This window comes from Dasypus novemcinctus, chromosome 3 (genome assembly GCF_030445035.2).
Source record: "Dasypus novemcinctus isolate mDasNov1 chromosome 3, mDasNov1.1.hap2, whole genome shotgun sequence".
Lineage (NCBI taxonomy): Eukaryota > Metazoa > Chordata > Mammalia > Cingulata > Dasypodidae > Dasypus > Dasypus novemcinctus.
The window spans coordinates 39,044,400-39,070,502 of record NC_080675.1 but is presented as its reverse complement, the minus strand read 5'-3'; the positions used below and the strand labels follow the sequence as shown (position 1 = coordinate 39,070,502).

The following is a 26,103-nucleotide window of genomic DNA, read 5'->3' as shown; positions in this document are numbered from 1 at the left end:
ATGGTATCCAACTTACAGGCACGGCTCAATACTCTCACCAAAACAACAAAGAAAGAGCCAAAAGTTGACCAAGCGGCCTGCTTTGTGGGCCAGCAGACCAGGACAGTGCTACAGAACTCCCTGGAGGGTGAGGGACAGAAAGAAGAACCAGAAATAAAAAATTTGAGTTACCAAGCCCCCACAGCAGCCAGGAAGGGCTCCCCTCCTTCACCCCCAAGATCTTAAGCTGGGGTAAACCCCCTGGCTCACTACCGCTGACTGAAATGGGACCAGACATCTTCCTCCTTGTCAGCTGTTTCAAGGGAGAAAGGAAGGGGAGTCTGGGGGCTTTTCTTCAGTGAATTCGGCCAGCAGAAACCATTTTGAATCTCTACTCTGGAGATTCAACACAGGAACAGAAGAAAGGTGAGACTGCTGTAACAAGCACCACCTGCTGGTCAATCTGGAAATTACATGGACAAAAACTTTAAAGTTATCTGTTTCCTAATCCCTGGAGAAAATTTTGCACCCCGTTAGTGAGTCCCTGCCCTGATTTGCATAACTTAATCTGGGCAATTTTAAAGACTTAGAATAAATTGAACCAAATATCAAAGAACAACTGTGGAAAAAAAATAGTCGAGGGTGAGAAATTGGCCATCAGAATAAATTCACTAACATATTCATGGGCCTAGACATCAGCAAAAAATTACATTCATACTAAGAAAAAGGAAGAGATGGGACAGACAAAGGAACAAACCAAATATCCTGAAGAGATACAGGATTTAAGGCAATTAATAAATGATAATCATACAATTCTCCTATATCAATTCAAAAAAATTTAAAGAAAATATGAATAAAGAAATAAAGGATATTAAGAAGACACTGGGTGAGAATAGAGAACAATTTGAAGGCCTGCTAAGAAAAGTAAGACCTTAGGGAATGAAAAACACAATGGTTGAGATTAAAAACACATTAGAGAGGAATTACTGATATTCTATTCATGAACTATCGTGATTAGAAATCGAAGAAAATGTGGCATTGGTGTGGAGAAAGTGGCCATGGTGGCTGCTGGGTGTGGGGAATGGGAGGAAGAGATGAGATGTGGAGGCATTTTTGGGACTTGGAGTTGTCCTGGGCGATGCTGCAGGGACAGTTACCAGACATTGTATGTCCTCCCATGGCCCACTGGATGGAACGTGGGAGAGTGTGGGCTATGATGTGGACCATTGACCATGAGGTACAGCGGTGCTCAGAGATGTATTCACGAAATGCAAGGAATGTCTCATGATGATGGAGGAGATTGTTGCTATGGGGGGAGGAGTGGGGTGAAGGGGGTGGGGAGTATATGGGGACCTCATATTTTTTGAATGTAATATTAAAAATAAGTAAAGCCAAAAATAAATAAAGAAATAAAAAAATAAAAAAAAATAAAATGCTTTAAAAGTAAAAAAAAGTACATTAGAGACACAAAAAAGCAGATTTGAACTGTTCAAAGACAGAATTAGTGATTTCAAAGACAGAACACCAGACCAGAAAAAGACAGAAAAAGGGAAAATTCATAAATATATGGAGATTAAACAACACAATCTTAAATAATTAGTGGGTCAAAGAAATTGCAAGAGAATTCAGCAAATATCTTGAGATGAATAAAAATGAGAACACAACATATCAAAACTTATGGACACTGCAAAGGTAGCACTGAGAGGGATTTACAGCCCTCAATGTTTACATTAAAAAAGAAGAAATAGCTAAAACGAAGATCTAACTGCACACCTGGAGGAACTAGAAAAAGAACTGCAAACTAATCCCAAACCAAGACAACAGAAAGAAATAGTAAAGATCAGAGCAGACATAAATGAAATAGAGAACAACAGCAACAACAACAACAACAACAACAAAAAATAGAAAGAATCAACAAAGCCAAAAGTTGTTTCTTAGAGAAGATCAATAAAATTGACAGCCCTTAGTTAGACTGACAAAGAAAAAAAGAGAAGACACAATAAATAAAATCAGAAATGAGTGTGGAAACGTTACTACTGATGCCACAGAAATAGGAGAGATCGTAAGAGGATTGTAAGAACAACTGTATGCCAAAAATCTGGACAATGTAGAGGAGATGGACAAATTCCTAGAAACACATGAACCACCTATACTGACCCTAGGAGAAATAGGACACCTCAAAAAATCAATCAAAAGTGAAGAGATTGAAACAGTCATGAAAACCTTCCAAAGAGAAAAGCCCAGGACCAGATGGCTTCACCAATCATACCAATCATGCTCGAGCTCTTCCAAAAAATCCAACAGAAAAGAACATAACCAAACTCATTCTATGAAGCCAACAGTACTCTAATATCAAAACCAGGTAAAGATACTATGAACAAAAAAAAATTACAGACCATTACCACTAGTGAATATAGGTAGGAAAATCCTCAACAAAATACTTGCAAACAGAATCCAAAAGCACATTTAAATAATTGTACACCATGATCAAGTAGGGTTTTATGCCAGTATGCAAGGATGGTTCAACACAAGAAAATCGATTAGTGTAATAAATCAGATTGATAAATTGAAGAAGAAAAATTATGTGATCCTCTCAATTGATGCAAAAAGACATTTGACAAAATAGAGTGCCCTTTCTTGTTAAATAAACCTCCAAAAGATAGGAATAGATGGTAGCTTTCCCAATATGGGAAGGTATATACAAAATCCTACAGGTAGCATTGTACTCAATGGTGAAAGACTGAAAGCTTTCCCACCAAGATCAGGAACAAGATAAGGATGCCCACTGTCACCATTGTTATTCAATATTGTGCTAGAGGTTCTAGTGAGAGCACTTAGGTTAGTTAAAGAAATAAAAGGCACCTAAATAGGAAATAAACAAATAAAACTTTCACTGTACACTGATGATATGATCCTATATCTAGAATCGCCTGAAAAATCCACAACAAGGCTACTCGAACTAATAGCAGCAAAGTGGGGGGATACAAAAATCAATAGCATTTCTATGTACTAATAATGTGCAATGTGAGGAAGAAATAAAAAAAAAAATTCCATTTATAATAGCAACTAAAACAATAAAAAATTAGGAATAAACTTAACTAAATACACAAAGGACCTGTATCAGAAAACTACAAAACATTGCTAAAAGAAACTGAAGAATATTTAAATAAATGGAAGGACATTTCATGTGCATGGACTGGACAACTAAATATCATAAGATGTCAATTCTACCCAAAATGAGTTATAGATTCAATGCAATTCTTATAAAAATCCCAGCAACCTTTTTTTTTTTAAATAGAAAAACTGATTGCCAAAATTACTTGGAATGGTAAGGGGCCCAAAATAGCCAAAAAGATCTTAGAAAAGAAGAAGGAATTGGAGGACTCTCACTTCTGGACTTTAAAGCATATTATTAGTTGCAGAGATAAAAACAGCATGGTACTGGCATAAAGACAGGCTATTGACCAATGGAATGGAGTTAATAACTCAGAAGTAGACCCCCGCATCTACTGTCAAGTGACTGTTGACAAGGCTGTCAACATCTCCCAGCTGGGCCAGAACAGTCTATTCAACAAAAGATGTTGGGAGAACTGGATATCCATATCCAAATGAAAGGAAGGGGTCTCCTCTCTCACACTTTATACAAAAATTAACTCAAAATGGATCAAGGACCTAAATATAAAAGTGACAATCATAAAACTCCTGGAAGAAAATGTAGGAAAACATCTTCAAGATCTTGTGGTAGGTGGTAGTTTCTTAAACCTTACACCCAAAGCACAAGCAACAAAAGAAAAATTAGATAAATAGGACCTCCTCAAAATTAAAAACCTTTGCACTTCAAAGGACTTTGTCAAACGGTGGAAAGGCAGCCAACCCAATGGCAGAAAATATTTGGAAATCACATATCCCATAAGGGCTTAATATCCATGATATACAAAGAGATTATACAACTCAACAATAAAAAGACCAACTACCCAATTAAAACATTGGCAAAAGACTTGAAATGACAATTGTCCAAAGAAGAAATACAAATGGCAAAGAAACACATGAAAAATGTTTAATATCCCTAGTGAATGGGGAGATGGAAATCAAAACTACAACGAGATATCATTCCACACCTATTAGAATGGCCACTGTTAAAAAGTCAGAAAGCGGTAAACTTTAAGAGAATGTGGTGAGATAGGAACACTTATTCACTGTCAGTGGGAATGTAGAATGGTACAGCCACTGTTGAGGACCGTTTGACAGTTTCTAAGGAAGTTGAACATAGACTTGTCATGTGACCTGGCAATACCATTACTAGGTATATACCCAGAAGAACTTAGAGCAGAGACACAGACAGCTGCACATTGATGTTCATATCTGCATTATTTACAATTGCTAAAAGTTGGAAACAGCCCAGGTGTTCATTAACTGATGAATGAATAAACAAATTGTGGTTTATACACACAATGGAATATTATGCAACAGGAAGAAGAAATGAATTTGTAAAGCATATGACAACATGGGTTAACCTGGAGGACATTCTGTTGAGTGGAGGAAGGCAGGCATGAAAAGACAAATATTGTATACTACTGCTATTATAAACTAAATATATTGTGGAAACTCATGGAGTTAATAATTAGAATATAGGTGACCAAAAAATAGAAGGAGGGTAGAGGTTGGAAAGCTGAAAGGTAATCTGTACTGAATTGGTAAAAGTGTTGATTGTAAATCTGTAGAAATGAATAGAAATGCTGCAAGCATATCATAGTGTTTGTGACTAGCAGAGCTATTATGTGGGTATGACGGTGGTTGAAAGGGAAATTCTGAAGTCATGTATATTACTAGAAGGAAGCTAAAAACTATAACATGGGACTGTATAAAATGGTAAAACCTTATGTAAAATACAAATGTAGGTGATATTGCGTATACAAAACTGTTTTTACAAAATATAAATACAAATATACTAGAGAAAAGGAAAATGAATAGCAGGTATGTAGAGCAGGGGAAGCATAGAGAGATTGAAAGGTGATGAGTTTTGTTTGTTGGTTTATTTCTTGTCTATTATTATTATTACCACTGGAATAATGAAAGTGTTCTCAGAATGACTGAAGTGATGAATGCACAGATATGTGATTACACTGAATACCATTTGTAGTAGTTTGGCATTGTTTATGAATTCCAAAATTGTTACTGGATTATGTTTGTAAATTGGTCTGTTAGAGGTATCACTTTTAATTGATTAAATTATGATTAGGGCTTGATTGGGCCAAGTCATTAGGATGTTGAATCCTTACCCACCACAATAAAATTACATAGCAGAGCAGAGATATTAGTTGGAGTTGCAATGTTAGAGTTTTGAGCTGTAGCCCAGGAAGTAAGCACACAGAGGAGGAGAGCATCAGAGAATCAAGCCCCGGGGAAAGAGACAGAGCTGGTCACCTGATGTCTACAGCTGGCCTTGTGGAGAGGGGCAAAGCCTAGAGAGCCTCATAGTCTACAGCTGATGAGGAGAAAACAGAAAAGCTGAGCCTGGAGAGGAATGAACCCCAGGGAGAGAGGAACTCAGGAAGCCTGAACCCTGGCAGACTTTGGCAGCCATCTTGCTCCAACATGTGGCAAAAAATTTTGGTGAGGAAAGTAACTTATGCTTTATGACCTGGTAACTGTAAGCTTCTACCCTAAATAAATACCCTATATAAAAACCAAATGATTACTGGTATTTTGTATCAGCATCCCTTTGGCAGACAAATATACCACTGATTGTATATTTTGAATGGATTAATGCTTTATTAATATGTAATAATAAAATTGATTTATTAAGAAAAAACTCAATTAATTTAAAAATCATTCAATATATTAATACCAAGATCAAAAGCCTTACCTATAGTCTTATTAAATCTAAAATACACTGCTTTTGAAAACCATTTGAACTTATAATGGAGAAACCTGTGGGGAAAAAAACTCATGAACCTTCTCTCATTAAGGAACTAAGCTTTTGAGTCTAGCTCTCTATTTTAAAGCTTGCACAAATAAAACATTTCTGTAATGCTGAAGCAAAGCCAAATTATAATTGATGCCCAGGAGTCATACCCAAATGTGTCCTCTCTGAGAGTCAAACTCTGCAAATAAACTCAGTACCCTCCCCCCTACATGGAACATGACTCCTAGGGTGAGCCTCCCTGACACTGAGGGATTAATCCACTATGCTTCCAGATAAAGAACTTGATCGAAAGGCGGATATATTAAAAGAAATAGAACAAAATGAGTTTCTACGGCTAAAATATTTTATCTGGAGTTGCAAGGATATTCTCAAGATTACTCTTATGCAAGTGTATGCCACTTATTACAAACTACCACAGTGTACAGAACCTTAAGTACAATGCTCCTGAAAAACCTAGGCATATCTGGATACCATAAACAAGCTACATGGCTACATAGAATCAATACCTCCTCAGTAGGCTCTATCTGGGAATCTAAGAAAAGCTATTCCACCAAGGTGACATAGTTATATTCACTTGTAAGTCCCTGAATCATCATCCATTTCTTTCTTTGATTTAATCCTATAATTTTCAATTTACTTATTGAGTTTGTTTCTCAGAGACTTCAAGCCTCCTGGTTATTCCTATGCCAGGTGGACCCTGACCCTGGGGTACCAGTCCCTCCAAGAATGATGACCAGGAAATTGTGACTATCTTCAATTACAAGCAAAACAATGCCATTTTCTGCCCCATCATATCTATATCCCTCCAAAGCCTGAAGCAGCCAGACTAGCCATTGCTCCTAATCCCTTGGAATTGAGAAATAACAAAAATAACAGGAAATTGTAACTACTGAAAACAGTGGTTATACTTATAATTGTAAGTATTTTAGCTTTTCTTTTACTTCTTATTGTAGATGTTACCTTACGTTAACTGAATGACTTACAATGCCACTGTAGTAAGTTCTCCTTGTCCCTTATCTAAAGCCCTCTGCATTCTTTTAGATTTGTGTCAGGCTAGAATTTAAGTGTGACAGCGTGGAAAATCAAGAACATGATGCATGAGAAAAGATGTGTTACTCATAGGTGCCACGAGAGTACAAGAGGAAGCTTGGTATGCTCGGGTGCCTCAACTAAGCACACAAGCAGAGTGAGAAAGACCCATGGGCCGGTAGATTTATTGTTGCCCACTGGTGAAGGTCACTAGACTTCATACAGGTGTCCAGGATTAGTTAGTTCAAAACAAGACACAATCAAAATGGAAAGGGACTGGATTCCCAGAGCAGTGGGGAATGTTAACTTATCATCTTGAGCCACCTGTGTGTTTTGGGTTGGGCTGTGTATGTTGTCTGTCATGTGGGTAGTGGGTTTGAGCTCTGGGGAACCTGGGCCTTGGAATTGGAAAACTCTTTAAAATTAAAGGTCAGTGTAGAGGCAAGTGGATTAGCTAAAGTAAGATGGACTCTGAGGCAGCACAAAATAATTTTGACTATATGATGATCACCCTACTTATTTACTTCATACCGTCAAGGGGTCCTTTTTGCCATATGGATAGTGAATGACCCAATGCCAAAATGCTGTTCTTAGACTATCTCTTAGCATCACTTCTGATATCAACCCTCTTAGGTCAGCTTCCTTCTGATGCAAACCTGGAGAAAAAGGTTTGATTTCAAGCAGTTCATTTAAAAGGTGATTCCAGGAAGCTCTGGTAAAGAAATGGAGAAATAAAAAAGTAAACAGAAACAAAGCAACACAATGTTTATTAATGAGAATGTAATTGCTCTGAGTACCTGGAGCTCATTCATGCTGAAGATCTCTGAGAAACGGTGTGGAACATGCATTAGAATTGTCCAATATGAGGAGAGAGGAACCAGAATACTTGTTCATGAATAGCTAGCTATCTTTCAGTTGTTGAAGTTTACTCCTGGTGGCATTAAAATCCTAGAACTTGCCAGCCTGCCTCTCATGCAAATTGAGGACTCTTATGTGGCTATAATGAAGACCTCATACCAAGAGCTAGAGCAAGATGTTCATGTTCTGGAAACGTGAGGGAGAAGAGTCTAGGAATGAGGCAAGGGTCTACTGATTTGGATATCACCATTACAATATGTAAAATTTCCTTATGTACTTGAATCAGTTTCTAATTTCCTACACTGTTACATTCACTATCTCTCTAAATATGTTCTACAATGTTTAAATCACAAATGCTTTACTTAGAGTATACCTTTTTTTTTGAAAATGAAATTTTTTATTGTCTTTTTAAAAAAAGATACATAGAGCACACAAAATGTTACATTAAAAAATATAAGAGGTCCCCATATACCCCACTCACCAACCCCTACTCCTCCCACATCAACAACTTCTTTCATCAGTGTGGCACATTCATTGCACTTGATGTATACATTTTGGAGCATTGCTACACTGCATGGATTATAGTTTACATTGTAGTTTACACTGTCCGCCAGTCCATTCAATGGGTTATGGCAGGATATATAATGTCCTGCATCTGTCCCTGCAGTATCATTCTGGACAACTCCAAGTCCCCCAGTGCACCCATATCGCATCTCTACTTTCCTCTCCCTACCCTCAGCAACTCCTGTGGCCACTGTCTCCACATCAATGATACAATTTCTTCCATTGCTAGAGTCACAATAGTTCTATCATAAAATATCAGTAAGTCCACTCTAATCCATATTTTATTCCTCCATCCTGAGGACCCTGGGATGGCAATGTCCACTCCACTCTAAATTGAGAGGGGGCTTAGATGCCACATGGCTGATGGATGGGATTCTCCTGCTTGCAGTTGTAGACTCGCTCAGTTTCCTGATGTGGTGGTTGACCATCCTCACCTCCCTGTTAGCTAACCTGGATTAGTCCAGTGAACTTGACAGAGTAGGTGTTGCAACTCTGCTGAGGCTCAGGGTCCACCTGGCACATGGATAGTCCAGAGATTCAAGTCTCCTGAGCATACAGCAACCCCAATGCCAACCACATGTTCAATAAAATGACAGAAGAGGCATGTGTAGAGAAGTCACATCTGAGTCCAGCTCAATCACACTCAGGAACACAAATTCCAAAGTAGAGCCCACTGGCAAGACACTGGACATCAGAGCCATCTGTCATGACTGTAGGACCTGAGTGTCTTGGTACCTCAGGAGCATCACTACCTGGGGTTGTATCTACTTTGGCTGTCTCTGAGATCCTGCTGAGACGTGCATAAGTGCAACCCCTTTTATGACCTCCCAACTAACTTTGAAGTCTCTTAGCCATATAAACTCATTTGTCTTTACCATTTCCCCCTTTTATTCAAAGTCTTTATCTATTTGCATCACCAGCTGGTGCTTGGTAGTAATCCCTCAGTGCCAGGGAGCCTCATCCCTGTGAATCATGTCCCACACTGGGGGGAAGGTAATGCATTTATATGCTGAGCTTGGCTTAGAGAGTGGCCACATTTGAGTAACATGGAGGCTCCCAGGAGGTAACTCTTAGTCACCCCGCAGCTCTTGGCCTAGTTGAAATTTGAAGCACACAGGCTCATAAGCATAGTAATTTCATAGTATGAAAGGCCCATCATTGGACCATCCTTCTTCACTGGCCTTTGCCCTTACACTTGGGGGATTGTTGCTGTTCTATTAGGGAATGCGACTGAGCTCCATCAGATGGGAACTCAGCACTCCCTCAGTTGTCATATGTAACTCTATCTATTATGACAATACCCAAGGAATATCCAAACATATTTATATACTCTATATACATTCCCTGGAGAACTCCCTCCCACCCATTCATCCCCCATCAATGTCACCCCACACCAGTGTTTCTCCCCTGCCATAGCTGTGATCCAAAACTTCTTAAAAAATGAAGCCTAATATATTGCCAAATTCAATTAATAGGAAAATTAAATAGTGATGATAGATTTACAGATTACAAATAGAATACATACTAATTTAGAAAAACTAAAATAAAGTAAAAATGAATTGAGGTTTTAAAAATGAAAAATACCATAAAACTTTGTTTTTGACATTTTGCCTGTCATCACTGTAATAGGTCTTGTCTGTAGGTACAGTGGCAAGGCAATTTCTTCCATTCCTTTCTCAGTGTCTACATCTTAAAAAAAATTTTTTTTTACTATGTCTTCAAAAAAGTTTTAGATCACAGTAAAGTCACATATACAATATAGGGGACTCCCATATACCCAACATCAAACCCTTTTCCCCCTTCCCTAGCAATGGTCTTTTTACATGTGGAGTTTTACTTGCTACAGCTGATGTACAGATATTGAAACATAGCTACTAACCATGGTTCCATTATAATTTACATTATGGTTTATATTTAGACTGGACAATTTTCTAAATTTTTGGTTACATTATGGTTTACATTATGGTTTACATTTTAGACTATATACTTTTATAGGTTTTTGGTGAAATTTAACATGGCCTATATCCATCATTGCACAATCTTGTGGAACACTTCCATTGCCCCCCAGTTAACCCCTCTCCAATCTATTCTATTCCTCTTTCCCCTTCCCCTTGGCACCCACAGTGACAACCAAGCTTCACTGCTTGAAGGACAAGAGAGCCCTGTCTGATATTAAGATATGGTATACATGGCTCTCCTCACCCTTTGACTCATCTTTTTCAGGATATTTGTAGCAGTTTTATGTTAGTTTTCTTTTTTTTTTTAATTTTATTTATTCATTTAAAAAAAATATTACATTAAAAAAATATGAGGTCCCCATTCACCCCCACCTCCCCCACCCCACCACTACCCCCACAGTAACACTCTCCCCCATCATCATGACACTTCCATTGCATCTGGTGAGTACATCTCTGGGCATTGCTGCAACCCATGGCCTATGGTCCACACCATTGCCCACACTCTCTCACATTCCATCCAGTGGGCCATGGGAGGACATACAATGTCTGGCAATTGCCCCTGCAGAACCACTCAGGACAACCCCAGTTCGAAAATGCCTCCACATCTCATCTCTTCCTCCCATTCCCCACCCTCAGCAGCCACCATGGCCACTTTTTCCACACCAATGCCACATTTTCTCGATTATTAACCACAATAGTTCATGAATAGAATATCATTAAGTCCACTCTGATCCTTACTGTATTCCTCCTTCCTGTGGACCTTGGCTTGGTTGCGTCCATTCCACATCTATGTCAAGAGGGGGTTTAGATTCCACATGGATACTGGATGCAATCCTCCTGCTTTCAGTTGTAGGCACTCTAGGCTCCATGGTGTGGTGGTTGACATTCTTCAACTCCATGTTAGCTGAGTGGGGTAAGTCCAATAAATCAGAGTGTAGGAGCTGAAGTCTGTTGAGGCTCAGGACCTGGCTATCACATTGTCAGGCCAGAGATTCAAATCCCCTAGATATATCTTAAACCCCAGCACCAAATACAATTCCAGTAAAGTAGCATGAAAGGCTTGTGAAAGGAGATCACATCTGAGTCCAGCTCCATCATGCAGAAACACCAGCTCCAAAGAAGGGCCAACCGACATGGCAGTGAACTCCATCTGCCATGACCATAGAACCTGTGGGTCTCTTTAGCCCTCAAAAGAACCAATACCTGGGGTTGTATCTACTTTATCTGTCTCTGGGACTCTGCTCAGGTGTGCATAAGGGCAATTCCTCTGACAACTCCAGACTCTTTTTTAGAGACTCATAGCCATATAAACTCATTTGTCCTTTCCATTTCCCCCTTACTTTAGGTCAAAGAGCATTTTTAACTCCTGTTATTATATATAGACTGGGATAGTCTGCTGATCCACATTGAACCTTTAATTCAAGGTCATTTTCTAGTTACGTCATCAGCTGGTACTTGGTAGTGATCCCTCGGTGCCAGAGAGGCTCATCCCCGGGTGTCAAGTCCCACACTGGGGGGAAGGCAGTGCATTTACATGCTGAGTTTGGCTTTGAGACTGGCCACATTTGAGTAACACGGAGGCTGTCAGGAGGGAACCCTTAGGCACAGTGCTGCTCTAGGCCTTGTTCTTATTTCAGGTGTGTAGGCTCACAAGCATAGTCACTAGTATCAGGGGCTCACTGTTGGACCCTCATTCCTTCCTGGTCCTTGCTGTTGCACTTGGGGGACTGCCGCTGCTCCCCTAGGGACCATGACAGAGCCCCCCCCCACCCAGTCAGGAACCCAGTACTCCCCCAGCTATTGTTTTTAATTGTTTCCACTATGAGTATATCCAAACATTTCCATGCACCCTGGACACATGCCCTGTATAACTCCCTGTCAACCATATGTCCCCTGTCAATAACATCCCATACCAGTATTCCTCTGCTGCCATTGTTGAACCATTCTGTGATCCAAAACTTCCTGAAAAGTGAAGCCCACTATAATGTCAGGTTCCCTTATTAGTAAAATGGAATATAGTGATTAGTTTAAAGGTTAGATATAGAATACATATAGATTTGGAAAAATTCTACATCCTATCTTTTTCTTTTCTTTTTTCCCTAATTATTGAGCTTCTCTTCACAAGAGCCTTAGATCACAGTAATTTATATATACAATAGACAGTACTCCCACATATCCATTATAAAACCTTTTCCGTTCCACAGCGATAATCTTTTAACTTGTTCATATCATATTTACTGAAACTGATGTACAGATATTGAGACAATAGCTTTCAAACAAGGTAACATTTGTGTTTATATTGTGGTTTATACTCTAGGCTATACAGTTTTCTAAATTTTTTAGTTATCCTATGTTTTACATTATGGTTTACATTATTAGTCTGTCATCCCCTATATGTTTTTGGTTTAATATTACATATTTTATATCCATCCTTCTGTACACTTGTGAAACACTTCCCTTGCCCTCACATTTACTCTGGTTCCATCTATTCAATATCTATTTCCCCCTCCCCTTGGGGCCCACAGTGACAGTCAATCTTCATTTCTTGAGGAGCCATGTTCAGAGATACTTGCAACGTGCTGAGGGCCTGACCCGCTCAACTGCCCTAATGCCCTGGGAGCCACCATTTCTCTTGAGAGATTCAGTTCCCTCTGTTTGATGGCATTAGTCCTCCCCAGGTTGTGGGACTACCTTTCCTCTCATTATATAGGTCTCTACACAATGGTATAACCCACTCTGGCAAAATGAGCATTCAGATATTCCCTAGGAGTCTGTCCTGTGTCAGATTATCCCCTTTGAGTATCTTAAACAGGTAACTTTCCTAATTATATTTTGAAAAGGTTTTCTCAGCATTATACTCTCAACCAACTCCTGACAATCTCCTATGTTTGTGTGTTGCCCCACCCTCCCCCCAATTTCTTGGGCAATATTACCCATGCGTCCATCCCTAGCCCCCCTCAAACCCCCAAAGCCCCACCCAATGGTAACCCTATGCCCCCATTTTATGCCTTCCTTGTACACATACTTACCTCCAGCTTATCATAGGTTTCACCCATGTAGATGTCAGCTTACATTCTTCCCCTACCCCCTGATTTCCTGTAAGCCTATCTTCCAGTCTCTAGCTCTCTGAGGCAGCTTGCTTATTTCATATCATCGAGGTCATGTAGTATTTGTCCTTCAATGCCTGGGTTGCTTCACTCAACATAAGGTTCTCAAGATTCATCCATGTTATCATGTGTGTTTGCAGTGTATTTGTTCTTAAAGCTGAGTAGTATTCCATTGTATGTATATACCACATTTTATTGATCCACTCATCTGTTGATGGGCATTTGGGTTGACTCCAGCTTTTGGCGATAGAGAACAATGCTGCTATGAACATTGGTATGCATATATCGGTTTGTGTCCCTACGTTCAGTTCTGCTGGGTACATACCCAGTAGTGGAATTGCTGGGTCATATGGCAAATCTATGGTTAGTTATTTGAGAAACTGCCAAACTGTCCTGCAGAATGGTTGGATCTTTCTGCATTCCCACCAGCAGTGGATGAGTGTTCCCATTTCTTCACATCCTCTCCAGCATTTGTATTCTGTTTTTTTCATAGCTGCCAATCTTATGGGAGTAAGATGGTATCTCATTGTAGTTTTGATTTGCATTTCCCTGATAGCTAAAGATTTGGAGCATTTTTTCATGTGCTTTTTAGCCATTTGTATTTCTTCTTTGGAGAAGTGTCTGTTTAAATCTTTTTCCCATTTTTTAAATGGGTTGTTTATCTTTTTATTTTCAAGATATAGCAATTCTTTTTATATGCAAGTTATAAGTCTCTTATTGGATATATGCTTGCCAAATATTTTCTCCCATTGTGTAGGTTCCCTTTTTACTTTCTTGACAAACTCCTTTGAGGTGCAGAAGGTTTTAATTTTGAGGAAGTCCCATTTATCTATTTGTTCTTTTGCTGCCCGTGCTTTTGGTGTGAAGTTCTTGAAGCCATTTCCTACTACAAGTTCTTGTAGATGTTTCCCTACACTGCTTTCCAAGGTATTTATAGTCTTGGCTCTTATATTTAGGTCTTTGATCCATCTTGAGTTGATCTTTGTATAATTTGTGAGATGGTAATTCTCTTTCATTCTTCTACATATGGTTATCCAGTTCTCCAGGCACCATTTGTGGAATAGGCCATTCTCTCCCAGTTGAGAGGGTTTGGTGGCTTTATTGAATATTATATGGCTATATATATGAGGTTCTATATCAGAACTTTCAATTTGATTCCATTGGTCTGTGTGTCTTTCTTTATGCCAATACCATGCTGCTTTCACTACTGTAGATTTGTAGTATGTTTTGAAGTCAGGAAGTGTGATTCCTCCAATTCCGTTTTTCTTTTTCAATATGTCTTTGGCTATTTGGGGCCTCTTTCCTTTCCAAATAAATTTCATAGTCAGTTTTCTAGCTCTTTAAAGAATGCTGCGTTGATTTTTATTGGCATTGCATTGAATGTGTAGATCAGTTTTGGTAGGATAGACATCTTAATAATATTTAGTCTTCCTATCCATGAACAAGGAATATTCTTCCATTTATTTAGGTCTTCTTTGATTTCTGTGAACAATCTTTTGTAGTTCCCTGTGTATAAATATTTTAAATCTTTAGTTAAATTTATTGTGATGTATTTGATTTTTTTATTTACTATGTAAATGGTTTTTTTTTCTTGATTTCCTCCTGAGCTTGCTCATTATTGGTGTACAGAAATGCCACTAATTTCTGTGCATTGATCTTATAACCTGTGACTTTACTAAACTCATTTATGAGTTCTAGAAGCTTTGTTGTAGTCCTCTCAGGGTTTTCTATGTATAGGATCTTGTCATCTGCATATAATGAAATTTTGACTTCTTCTTTTCCAAATTTGAATGCCTTTTATATCTAGTTCTTGCCTCAGTGCTCGAGCAAGTATTTCTAAGACAATGATAAATAGAAGGGGAGAGAGTGGGCCTCGTCTTGTTCCTGATCTTAGAGGGAAGGATTTTAGGATTTCACCACTGTAAACAATGTTGGCTGTGGGTTTTTCACATATACTCTTTTTTTTTTTTTTTTCCATAATTCTAAGACACTATTTGTCTTTTCTTTTTTTTTTTTTTTTTTTTTAATTTTTTTATTTTTTATTGACTTTGTAATAATATTACATTAAAAATATATATGTGAGGTCCCATTCAACCCCACCCCCCCACCCCCCCTCTCCCCCCCCCCCAACAACACTCGTTCCCATCATCATGACACATCCATTGGATTTGGTAAGTACATCTTTGGGCACCTCTGCACCTCATATACATTGGTTCACATCATGGCCCATACTCTCCTCTATTCCATCATGTAGGCCCTGTGAGGATTTACAATGTCCGGTGATTACCTCTGAAGCACCATCCAGGGCAGCTCCATGTCCCGAAGATGCCTCCACCTCTCATCTCTTCCTGCCTTTCCCCATACCCTTTGTCCATTATGTCCACTTTTCCCAATCCAATGCCACCTCTTCTATGTGGACACTGGATTGGTTGTGTCCATTGCACCTTTATGTCAAGAGGAGGCTCAGATTCCACCTGGATGCTGGATGCAATCCTCCCATTTTCAGTTGTAATCACTCTAGGCTCCATGGTGTGGTGGTTGTCCTTCTTCACCTCCATCTTAGCTGAGTGTGGTAAGTCCAATAAATCAGATTGTAGGTGCTGGAGTCTGTTGAGGCTCAGGATCTGGCTATCACATTGTCAGTCCAGAGATTCAAATCCCCTAAATATATCTTAAACCCCAACATTAACTGCACCTCCAGCACATTAGCATGAAAGTCTTATGAAGGGAGATCCCATCTGAGTCCAGATTCATCACACATAAACACCATTTCCAAAGAGGGGCCATCTGCCCTGGTAGTTAACCCCATCGGCCATGACCATAACTCCCATGGGTCTCTTTAGCCCTCAAAGGAACCAATATCTGGGGGTTGTATCTGCTTTATCTGTCTCTCTGACTCTGCTCAGTTGTGCATGAGGGCAAACCTTCTGCCAGCCTCCAGACTCTTTTTTAGAAACTCGTAGCCATATAAACTCATTTCTCCTTTCCATTTCCCCCTTACTTTAGGTCAAACAGCATTTTAAAGTCATGGTATTTTATGTAGACATGGATATTCTGCTGATCCGCATTGAACCTTCCGTATAAGGTCATTTTCCAGTTGCATCATCAGTTGGTAGTTGATAGTGGTCCCTCGTTGCCAGGGAGGCTCATCCCCGGGTGTCATGTCCCACGCTGGGGGGAAGGCATTGCATTTACATGCTGAGTTTGGCTTCGAGACTGGCCACATTTGAGTAACATGAAGGCTGACAGAAGGAAATTCCCAGGCACAAAGTTGCTCTAGGCCTTGTTATTATTTTGGGTTTATCAGCTCACAAGCATAGTCATTAGTATCAGGGGCTCACTGTTGAACCTCACTCCCTCCTGGTCCCCACCACTGTACCTGGGAGACTGTCGCTGCTCCCCTAGGGACCACGACAGAGCACCACTGGCCAGGAACCCAGTACCCCCCCTACTGTGGTTTTTAATTGTTGCCACTATGAGTATATCCAAACATTACCATGCACCCTGGACATATGTTCTGTACCGCTCCCTGTCAGTCATATATCACCTGTCATTGGTATCCCATACCAGTATCCCTCCATTGCCATTGTTGAAACACTCTGTGATCCAGAACTCCCCGAAATTTGAAGCCCAATATAATGTCATGGTCCCTTACTAGGGAATGGCATATAGCGATGAGTTTAAAGGATAGATAAAGAACTTGGATAAAGTTAGATAAAGAACTTAGATAAAGAATGTTGACTTGAAAAAATTCCACATCCTATTTTTTTCTTTCCCCCCCCCCCCCCCTAATTATTCAGCTTTTCTTCACAGGAGTCCTAGACCACAGCAATGTATATATATAATATACAGCACTCCCACACATCCACCAGAAAACCTTTTCCCTTCCACAGTGATACTCTTACGCCCTATTCATATCATATTTACTTAAAGTGATGTACAGAGTCTGAGACATTAGCTTTCTAACAAGGTGACATCTGTGTTTACATTATGGTGCATACTTTAGGATACACAGTTCTTTACATTTTTAGTTATCCTATGTTTTACATTATGGTTTACATTATCAGTCTGTCATCTCCTATATGTTATGGTGTAATATTACATGTTTTATATCCATCCTTGTGTACTCTCAAGAAACTCCTCTCTTACCCCCCATTTACTTTGGTTCCACACATTTAACGTCCATTTTCCCTTCCACCTTGGTGCCCTCAGTGACAGCCAACCTCCGTTTCCTGAGGAGCCACTTCCAGAGATAGATGGAATAGTGTTCAGGGCCTAACTTGCTCAACTGCCCCAATGCCCTGGGAGCCACCCTTTCTCTCGAGGGATACAGTTCCCTCTATTGGATGGCATTAGTCCTCCCCAGGATGTGGGTCCACCCCCACTCTCACTACTTGGGTTACTCTTTTTCATGTTCAGAAAATTTCCTTGTATTACAATCTTTTTGTAGTGTTTTTATCAAGAAAGGGCTCTGTATTTTGTCAAATGATATTTCTGCATCTATACATATAATCATATGATTTTTTTCCTTCAATCTGTTTATATGGTGTATTACATTGATTGATTTTCTTATGTTGAACCATCCTTGCATACCGGGATGAATCCCACTTGGTCATGGTGTATAATTCATTTAATGTGTTGTTGAATATGGTTAGCAAGTATTTTGTTGAGGATTTTTGCATCTAGGTTCATTAGAGAAATTGGTCTGTAATTTTTCTTTCTTGTGGTGTCTTTGGCTTTGGTACTAGGGTAATGTTGGCATTATAAAATGAGTTAGGTAATGTTCCTTCTATTTCTATTTTTTGGTAGAGTTTCAGCAGGATTGGTGTTAGTTCTTTCTGGAATGTTTTGTAGAATTTACCTGTGAAGCCGTATGGCCCTGGGCTCTTCTTCGTTGGGAGGTTTTTAATGATCTATCTCTTTATTTGTGATTGGTTTGTTGAGATCATCAATTTCTTCTTTCGTCAATATAGGCTGCTTATGAGTTTCTAGGAATTTGTCCCTTTCCTCTGAATTGTCACTCTTGTTGGAATATAGTTTTTCAAAATATCCTTTTATGATTGTCTTTGTTTCTGTGGGGTCAGTGGTGATATCTACTTTCTCATTGTTTATATTGTGTATTTGCATCTTCTCTCTTTTTTTCTTTGTTAGTCTCACTAATGGTTTTTCAATTTTATTGATTTTCTCAAAGAACCAGCTCTTGGTCTTGTTTATCTTTTCAAATGCTTTCTTATTTTCTATTTCATTTAGTTCTGCTCTTATCTTTGTTCTTTCTTTCTTTCTTTTTTCCTGTGGGGTTAATTTGTTGTTTTTTTACTAATTCCTCCAAATGTGCAGTTAGTTCTTCAAATTTTGCTCTTTCTTCTTTTTTGATGTATGAATTTATGGCTATAAATTTCCCTCTCAGTACTGCTTTTGCTGCATCTGATAAGTTTTGTTATATTGTGTTATGATTATCATTATTTTCAAGGTAGTTATTATTTTCTTTTGAGATTTCCTCTTTGACCCACTGTTTTTCTAAGAGTGTGCTGTTTAATTTCCATATCTTTGTGTGAAATCTGGGCCTCTGGCCCTTGCAGATTTCCAGCTTCACTCAACTGTGGACAGAGATATTATTTTATATGATTTTGATCTTTCTGAATTCATTGAGCCTTTCTTTGTGGCCTAGCATATGGTCTATCTTGGAGAATGATTCATGTGCACTTGAGAAAAGTGTATATCCTGCTGTATTCGGGTGTAATGATCTGTGTATGTCTTTTAGATCCAGCTCCTCTAATATACTGTTCAAAGTTTGTATTTCTTTAGTGATTCTCTTTTGAGATGTTCTGTTCAAAGTTGATAGTGTTGTATTAAAATTTCCCACTATAATTGTAGAGGCATCTATTCTTTCACTTAGTTTTTCCAGTGTTTTCCTCATGTATTTGGAGGCACCCTTGTTAGGAGCATAAGTATTTATGATTGTTCCTTCTTCTTGAGAGATTGTCCCTTTCACTAATATGTAGTATTCTTCTTTGTCTCTCACAATTGTTTTGCATTTAAAGTCTATTTTGTCTGATAGTAATATAACTACTCCTGCCTTTTTTTTGGTTATTTTTTGCTTGTAAGATTGTTTTCCAACCATTCACTTTCAACCTCCCCAAATCCCTGGGTCTAAGATGTGTTTCTTGTAGACAGCATATAGATGGGTCATATTTCCTTATCCAATATCCCAGTCTGAATCTTTTGATAGGTGACTTTAATCCATTGTCATTCAGTGTTATTACTTTCAAGGAATTATTTATGTTAGCCATATTTTGATTTGACTTTTGTTTGTCATATTTTGTTTGTTTTTTTCCTTCTCTTTTTGACTTTTTTTACTCTTAAACTTTCCTCCAACTCTGCCTCTCCTGGTTTTTCCTTTCTTCCTGCAGAAATCCCTTTAGTATTTCTTGAAATGCATGGTTCTTGTTGGCATAGTGTTTTAATATCTGTTTTTCTGTGAATATTTTGAACTCTCCATCATTTTTGAATGCTAGTTTAGCTAGGTAGAGTATTCTTGGTTGGAAAATTTTTTCTTTTAGTACCTTGACTATATCAAACCACTGCCTTCTTATCTCCATGGTTTCAGATGAGAAATTAGCACTTAATTTTATGGAGACTCCCTTGTATGTGATGTTTCTCTTTTCTCTTGCTGCTTTTATAATTTTCTCTTTGTCTTGAGCACACTGGATAATTTGACAAGTATATGTCTTGGGGTTGCCTGTTGGGATTTATGGTGTTTGGGGTGCATTGTGCTTCCTGGACATCCATCTCTCTCAGTAGATCTGGGAAGTTTTCAGCCATTATTTCCTGCAGCACCCCTTCTGTTCCCTTTCCCTTCTCTTCTCCTTCTGGGATGCCTATAATAAGTATGTTTGTGCATTTTGCATTGTCATTCAGGTCCCTAATTCCTAGCTGGATTTTTTCTATCTTTTTATCTGGGATGCCTATAATAAGTATGTTTGTGCATTTTGCATTGTCATTCAGGTCCCTAATTCCTAGCTGGATTTTTTCTATCTTTTTATCGATCAATTCTACTATCTGTTTGATTTCAGATGCACTGTCTTCCATGTCACTAATTCTCTCCTCTGCCTCTTCTAATCTGCTGCTATTTGCTGAGAGTGTATTTTTGATTTTTTGAACTGTGTTGTTCATTCCCATGATATCTGTTATCTTTTTGTGTATGTCTAAATTTCCTCTCCAAGTGTTTTCTTCATATTGTTAATCTCTTCCTTTACTTCATTAAGTTGGTCTCTAATATATGTTTTGAGATCTTTAATTACTTGTCCGAAGTTGTGCTCCCCTTCCTGGTTTTTAGTTTGTTCATTGGATTCTGCCATGTTTTCCTGATTGTTGGTTTGGTTTGTAGTTTTTTGTTGCTGTCTGGTCATCATTTTATATTGATGGGTTTAATCAGTTCCTTAACTTCTTTTTCTCGTCTTGGGGATTAATTAATTGTTGTTCATGTGTAAGTGTTATGCCTTCTCTTTGTCATTTTGTTCTTCTTACTCTAATTTCTTGTTGCTGGCTAAGTTCACTTTGAAGGAAAATATTAGGGCCAGGGAAAGGACAATGTGTAAGGAAAGAAAACGTGTAAAGTAGTATCGGTAATAAATGTTAACAGACCAACACAATGTGATCTGGGAGAATGGATATTAGACTCATGTAAGTTGTGTAGATTTATAGCAGTAAGTAGAGTACCTATAGTGATATAGTCAACTGAATATGGGGAGGAATATAGTATGAATTAAAAGCTAGTGTTTTCATGAGAGAGGGAAAGAGAAAAGAAAGACAATAATATCAAGAGTGGATAGAAGAGCTATAACAGAACAAAGGTATTAGAAATTAAAAGTTAGACAATTCGGGGGCCAAAGAAAGGGAGGTGGAATGTAAGAGAGACAGTAGATGATGGAGGATAGCAAGATGTGGGGGCAAGGGGATAGTGTAGGTGGTCAACATCAATTCACACATAAAAGAGGAAATGGGGGATGAGGAAACTCAGCAAGTGTGAAGCGCTGCCTTCAGCACCTATTATATAAAGAAAATAAAATAAAATAATAAGAATAAGAGAGTAAAGGAAAAAAAAGATGAAGAAAAGGTGGTGGGCAAAGAAAAGGGAGGGAAACAGGCAAGAAAAAAAGGAAGGAAAAAAACCTTAAATAAACAAAAAACGACCTTGGGGGATAAAATGGGGAAAAGATCAAGAGTTAATGCAATATTAGCAACCAAGACAATAAAAAAAAGAAAAAAGAGAGAAAAAAAAACCCAAAAACACCGAGGGCTAGGATAATCAAGGACCTCAGTTGGACTTTAGGGCACGGTGGATTCAGGGATGGGAAGTCTGTGATATTGCAGGCTCAAGAGGTGTGAGTCTCTGGAGTATGGGTACCAGGGTTTAGGGGACACAGACCTGGGAACCACGCATCCGGTTAACAGGGAGCCTGCGTGCACCGCTGTGCAACACAGCCTTCAGGGATCCCCACTGCTGGGCGCCAGCCCTAGGGGAAGGGGTCACGCCAGCAAACTCTGACCTCCATGTCAGAAACCCAAAATTCCACCTCTCATAAGAATCTCTTCTGTCACTGTCTCACCAAATCGACTTCCAGACACATTCCGCTCTACAAGCCCCCGAAACAGCCTGCTGGGGGCGCTGCTGTACTACAAAGAGTTCAGGGATCACCACAGATGGCCTGCCAGCCCTAGGGGGAGGGCCTCTAGCCAGAAGCTCTGACCTCCATGTCAGAAACCCAAAATTTCACGTCTCGCAAGAATCTCCTCTGTCACTGTCTCACCAAATCGACTACCAGACACCTCCCACCCTGCAAGTCCCTGAAGCAGCCTGCTCAGGGCTTGGGAACTCCCCAGCGCAGCAAAGCCTCCAGGAATTGCCGCAGCCGGGCCGCCAGTCACAGGGGGATGGGTGCTGCATGCAGCTCCACCTCCGTGAAAGAGACCCAAAATTCTACCTCTTACAAGAATCTCCTCTGTCACCGTCCCACCAAATTGACGTACAGACACCTCCTGCCCTGCAAACACCTGAAACAGCCCGGTTCAGCAGGAGTCCAACCCTACTCAGCCGCTTCTTTGCAGGAGAGATTATAAGGTGCACTCACTCAGACGCCATCTTGCCCTGCCTCTATAGTACTTTACAACACAGTGAATGCTAATACAAACTATGGATTATAGTTAATAGTACAATTATAATAATATTTTCTCATCCATTGTAAAAAAGGGGCCCACTAATGCAAAATTTAAAAGTGGGGAAAGGTATATGGGTAGGTATAAGGGAACTTTCTTTAGTTCATGCTCTTTCTGTGAACCTACATCTTCTCTAATACAAATAAATAAATTTCAGAAAGTAAAAAATAACATCAACAACAACAAAAAACCCATGGGCTTAGCAAGGCCATATTACTTCCGGAGGTTCTAAGTGGAATCCATTTCCATGCCTTTTGCAGCTTCTTGAGATCACCCATATTCCTTGACTCATGGAGCCTTTCCTACTTCTTCAAATCAAGCAACATTGCATATCTCTGACAACTGCACTGTATGTCACATCTTCCTCTGACCAGAACCAGGTAAACTTCTCTTCTTTAAGGATTCATGTTTTAAGATTGGGTTTATTTGAATAATCCGGGATAATCACCTTATCTCCAAATCCTTTACTTCAATCATATCTGCAAAGTCCCTTTTGCCATGAAATTAACACCTTCACAGTGTCCTGAAATTAGGACACTGGCATGGCTGCAGGATCATTATTCTACTTGCCCTTTCAAAATTTAATTTTTTCATTTAATCTGCATGAACACTTATGAAAATATATGTGACCTTGATCAATGTATTAAAGACTTACTAGTACTTCAATCGGGAACTATGAATATAAGGGGTTATTGTTACCATCCTTGCAAACAATCTATGGCATGGATAATTTAAATGGTATTGTTTATTCATTTAATTTTCCAAATATATACTGAGAGCATATGGAAATACAATTGTTTTTTTTTGGTATTTCACTCATAGCCTCTGCAAAATTTACTTATCAGCTCTAGAAATATTTGTATAGAAATCCTAGGATTTCCCAAGAAAAGTGTCATGCTGTCAGTATATAAAAGCAGCAAAACAACAAAGTCAATTACTTCTTTCCAAATGTTACATTTTTAATTTCTTTTTCCTGCCTTATTGCACTGACAACTACCTCAGTAAAGTGTTGAATAGATGTCATCATATATGACATCCTTTAATTCTTACTATTTACAGTCTTAGAGAGAAAGCATTCGATATGTTATCTTTTACTATGAAGATAGATGTTTATTAGCTTGCTGAATTCTTCTTTCAGTCATGCCTAGTTCTGTAATTTGTCATACACTTTACTGAATTTATGCTTAAAATTTTTTCCTGTATGAGGAAAAACTTCAGGATGTTTTCCTCCTTCATACATCCTTAATTTATTACAGTATATTTAGAATGAACATTGTGCTGCTCCACTCAAAATGGAGGAAAATTACAACAATATAAATTCTTGAATTAAATTCATTTGTGTGACTGTGGTTATGTATTTTTTTCTTCACACTTCATAAGCCCCACAATATGCTATTAATATTTCTTTGAATACTAAAACAAATTTTAAAAGATGAAAACACAAAATCATCCTATTTACCATTTCTTATACTCTATTCATTCCTGGTTATCATTTCACTTCAGTCTGAAAAATTTTTGGCCTATCTCAGTGTGCTGATTTCCTAGTGACAAATACCTAGTTTTTATTTCTCTAAAAATGTCTTTAAGTCCTATATTATCCTCAGTTTTAACACATTATAACATAGCTAAAATAAAATCCACTCATTGATAATATACAGTTCAATAAATTTGGGTTATGATCACCACCTCAACCAAAATGCAGAGTATTTTCATTGACAGAGAAGTTTCCCAGATATCCCCCAATGCTCTGCACAATGGTCTGACTGTCACCAGCATCCCTGCCTGAAAAGGCCTGGCAGGCTCAGCTTGCTCCGACCTGCAACATGGGGTCCAGAGAGCAGTGAAGAGATTGTTTTCTGATGGCTGTGTTGGAGGCTGGAACAGAGCAGAGAGTCTATGTAGAGTAAATTGGAAGGCCTTCTGAATACCGTGGCCCTTCGCGATTTGCCTTGCCCTCATTACATTTTTCACCAGCGTCTCCTATTCCTGCTCTCCCCTGATTCAAGATGCAAGGCAGGGAGGAGGTAGTGGACTAGAAATTAGTTCCAATCCCTCTGGGCTGGGAGGTGAGAGTCAAGTGAAGTGCCAGTGTAAATCGTAGGGACATCCATCACAAATGGGGAGAAGCTGAGGCCTCAGAACTTCCCCACCCTGAGCAGAGACCCTATAGCTGTCCTCAGATGCACTGTGGCAAGACTTTCGTCCCGAAGTACAAGCACATGGCCCTGTACTCAGGCCAGAAAACCCACCAGTGCTTGTGGTCTTGTACTGTGATGACATCTTTCATTGCAAGGACCAACTGTATATCCATTACCCCTATGAAGAGGCTCTCCACTAATCTGAGCACAGTAAGAATCACAAAACAAAGCTGGGCTAACAGCTCCACCTGGCCATGCATGCCAACAGCTCTGGTGACATCACTTGCAAGTGGTACCCACAGACATTTCAAAGTACCCAGGCCTGCTAGATGAAGGCACACTCATGCTGGGTATCAGAAGAAACAGCACTCCTGTGACTACTGCGACCAATGGTAATATACTCATAACGATGTGCAGGGACACCTGGAGGTACATACAGCTGGAAGGACTTCCTGTGTCAGTAATGTGCCCAGCAGTTCGGCAGCAAGGACCTCCTGATTAGGCATGTGGAGAAGGGCCACCAGCATGAGCTGTTCAAGATTAAGACAGAACCCATTGACATGTTAGGCCTGCTCAGCTGCAGCTCCACCGTCAATGTAAAGGACAAGATGGGGGCCAAGGACTTTCTTAGCATGTTCCCCCAGGGCATGTATGGTCCCCACATCACTAGCATACCCAGCACTGGCATGCCACATCACTGGTGCATAACACACTGCCCATAGGTATGAACTACCCTCTGGAATCTTCAATTATCTGCCCCCCAGCTTAACTCTGTCCAAAATACCGGCTTGGACCTACCTCATATTTGACTGACAAACTGCCCAAAGTAGAGGTGGATGGTTTTCTGGCTAAGCTTCCTGGAAACCTGTCTCTCTCTTCTGTCAAACCCCATCCTGCCTCACCTCAGCTGGCACAGCTGTGGCTCTCCAACATGAAACATTGCTCACTAAACGCCCTGCCAACCTCTCTGAGACCCTCTGCTCTACTAATGTGAACTTTTCTCACTTACTGGGCTTTCTTTCACTCAAACTGTATAAACCACCTAGGGCCACGGGAAGTTTGGCCATGGGCTACCCCAAGAAGAGGCACAGCCCCTGCTTCCCACTTTGCAAGCTCAGCCTCAAGATTCTCCCAGGGGTTGGGGCTCTGCTGAATTTGGGCCCCTATCCTCCTTGCCCCACCTCTTCACCTTCGGCCTGAGCACCACCCTAACACCTTGTTTCCACCAGGCATTCCAGAAATCCCCAAGGAGGACCCCCAGCTGGCTCCTCAACTCCTGCCTTGGCTCTGTAGGAAGCCTTAGTACCCACTCCATCTGCATCCCCTAG

At 39.6% G+C, this 26,103-nt stretch overlaps 1 pseudogene; it reads left to right on the top strand.

Annotated features, from left to right (window-relative positions):
- Positions 1-26,103, top strand: LOC101419322 (zinc finger protein PLAGL2-like; annotated as a pseudogene).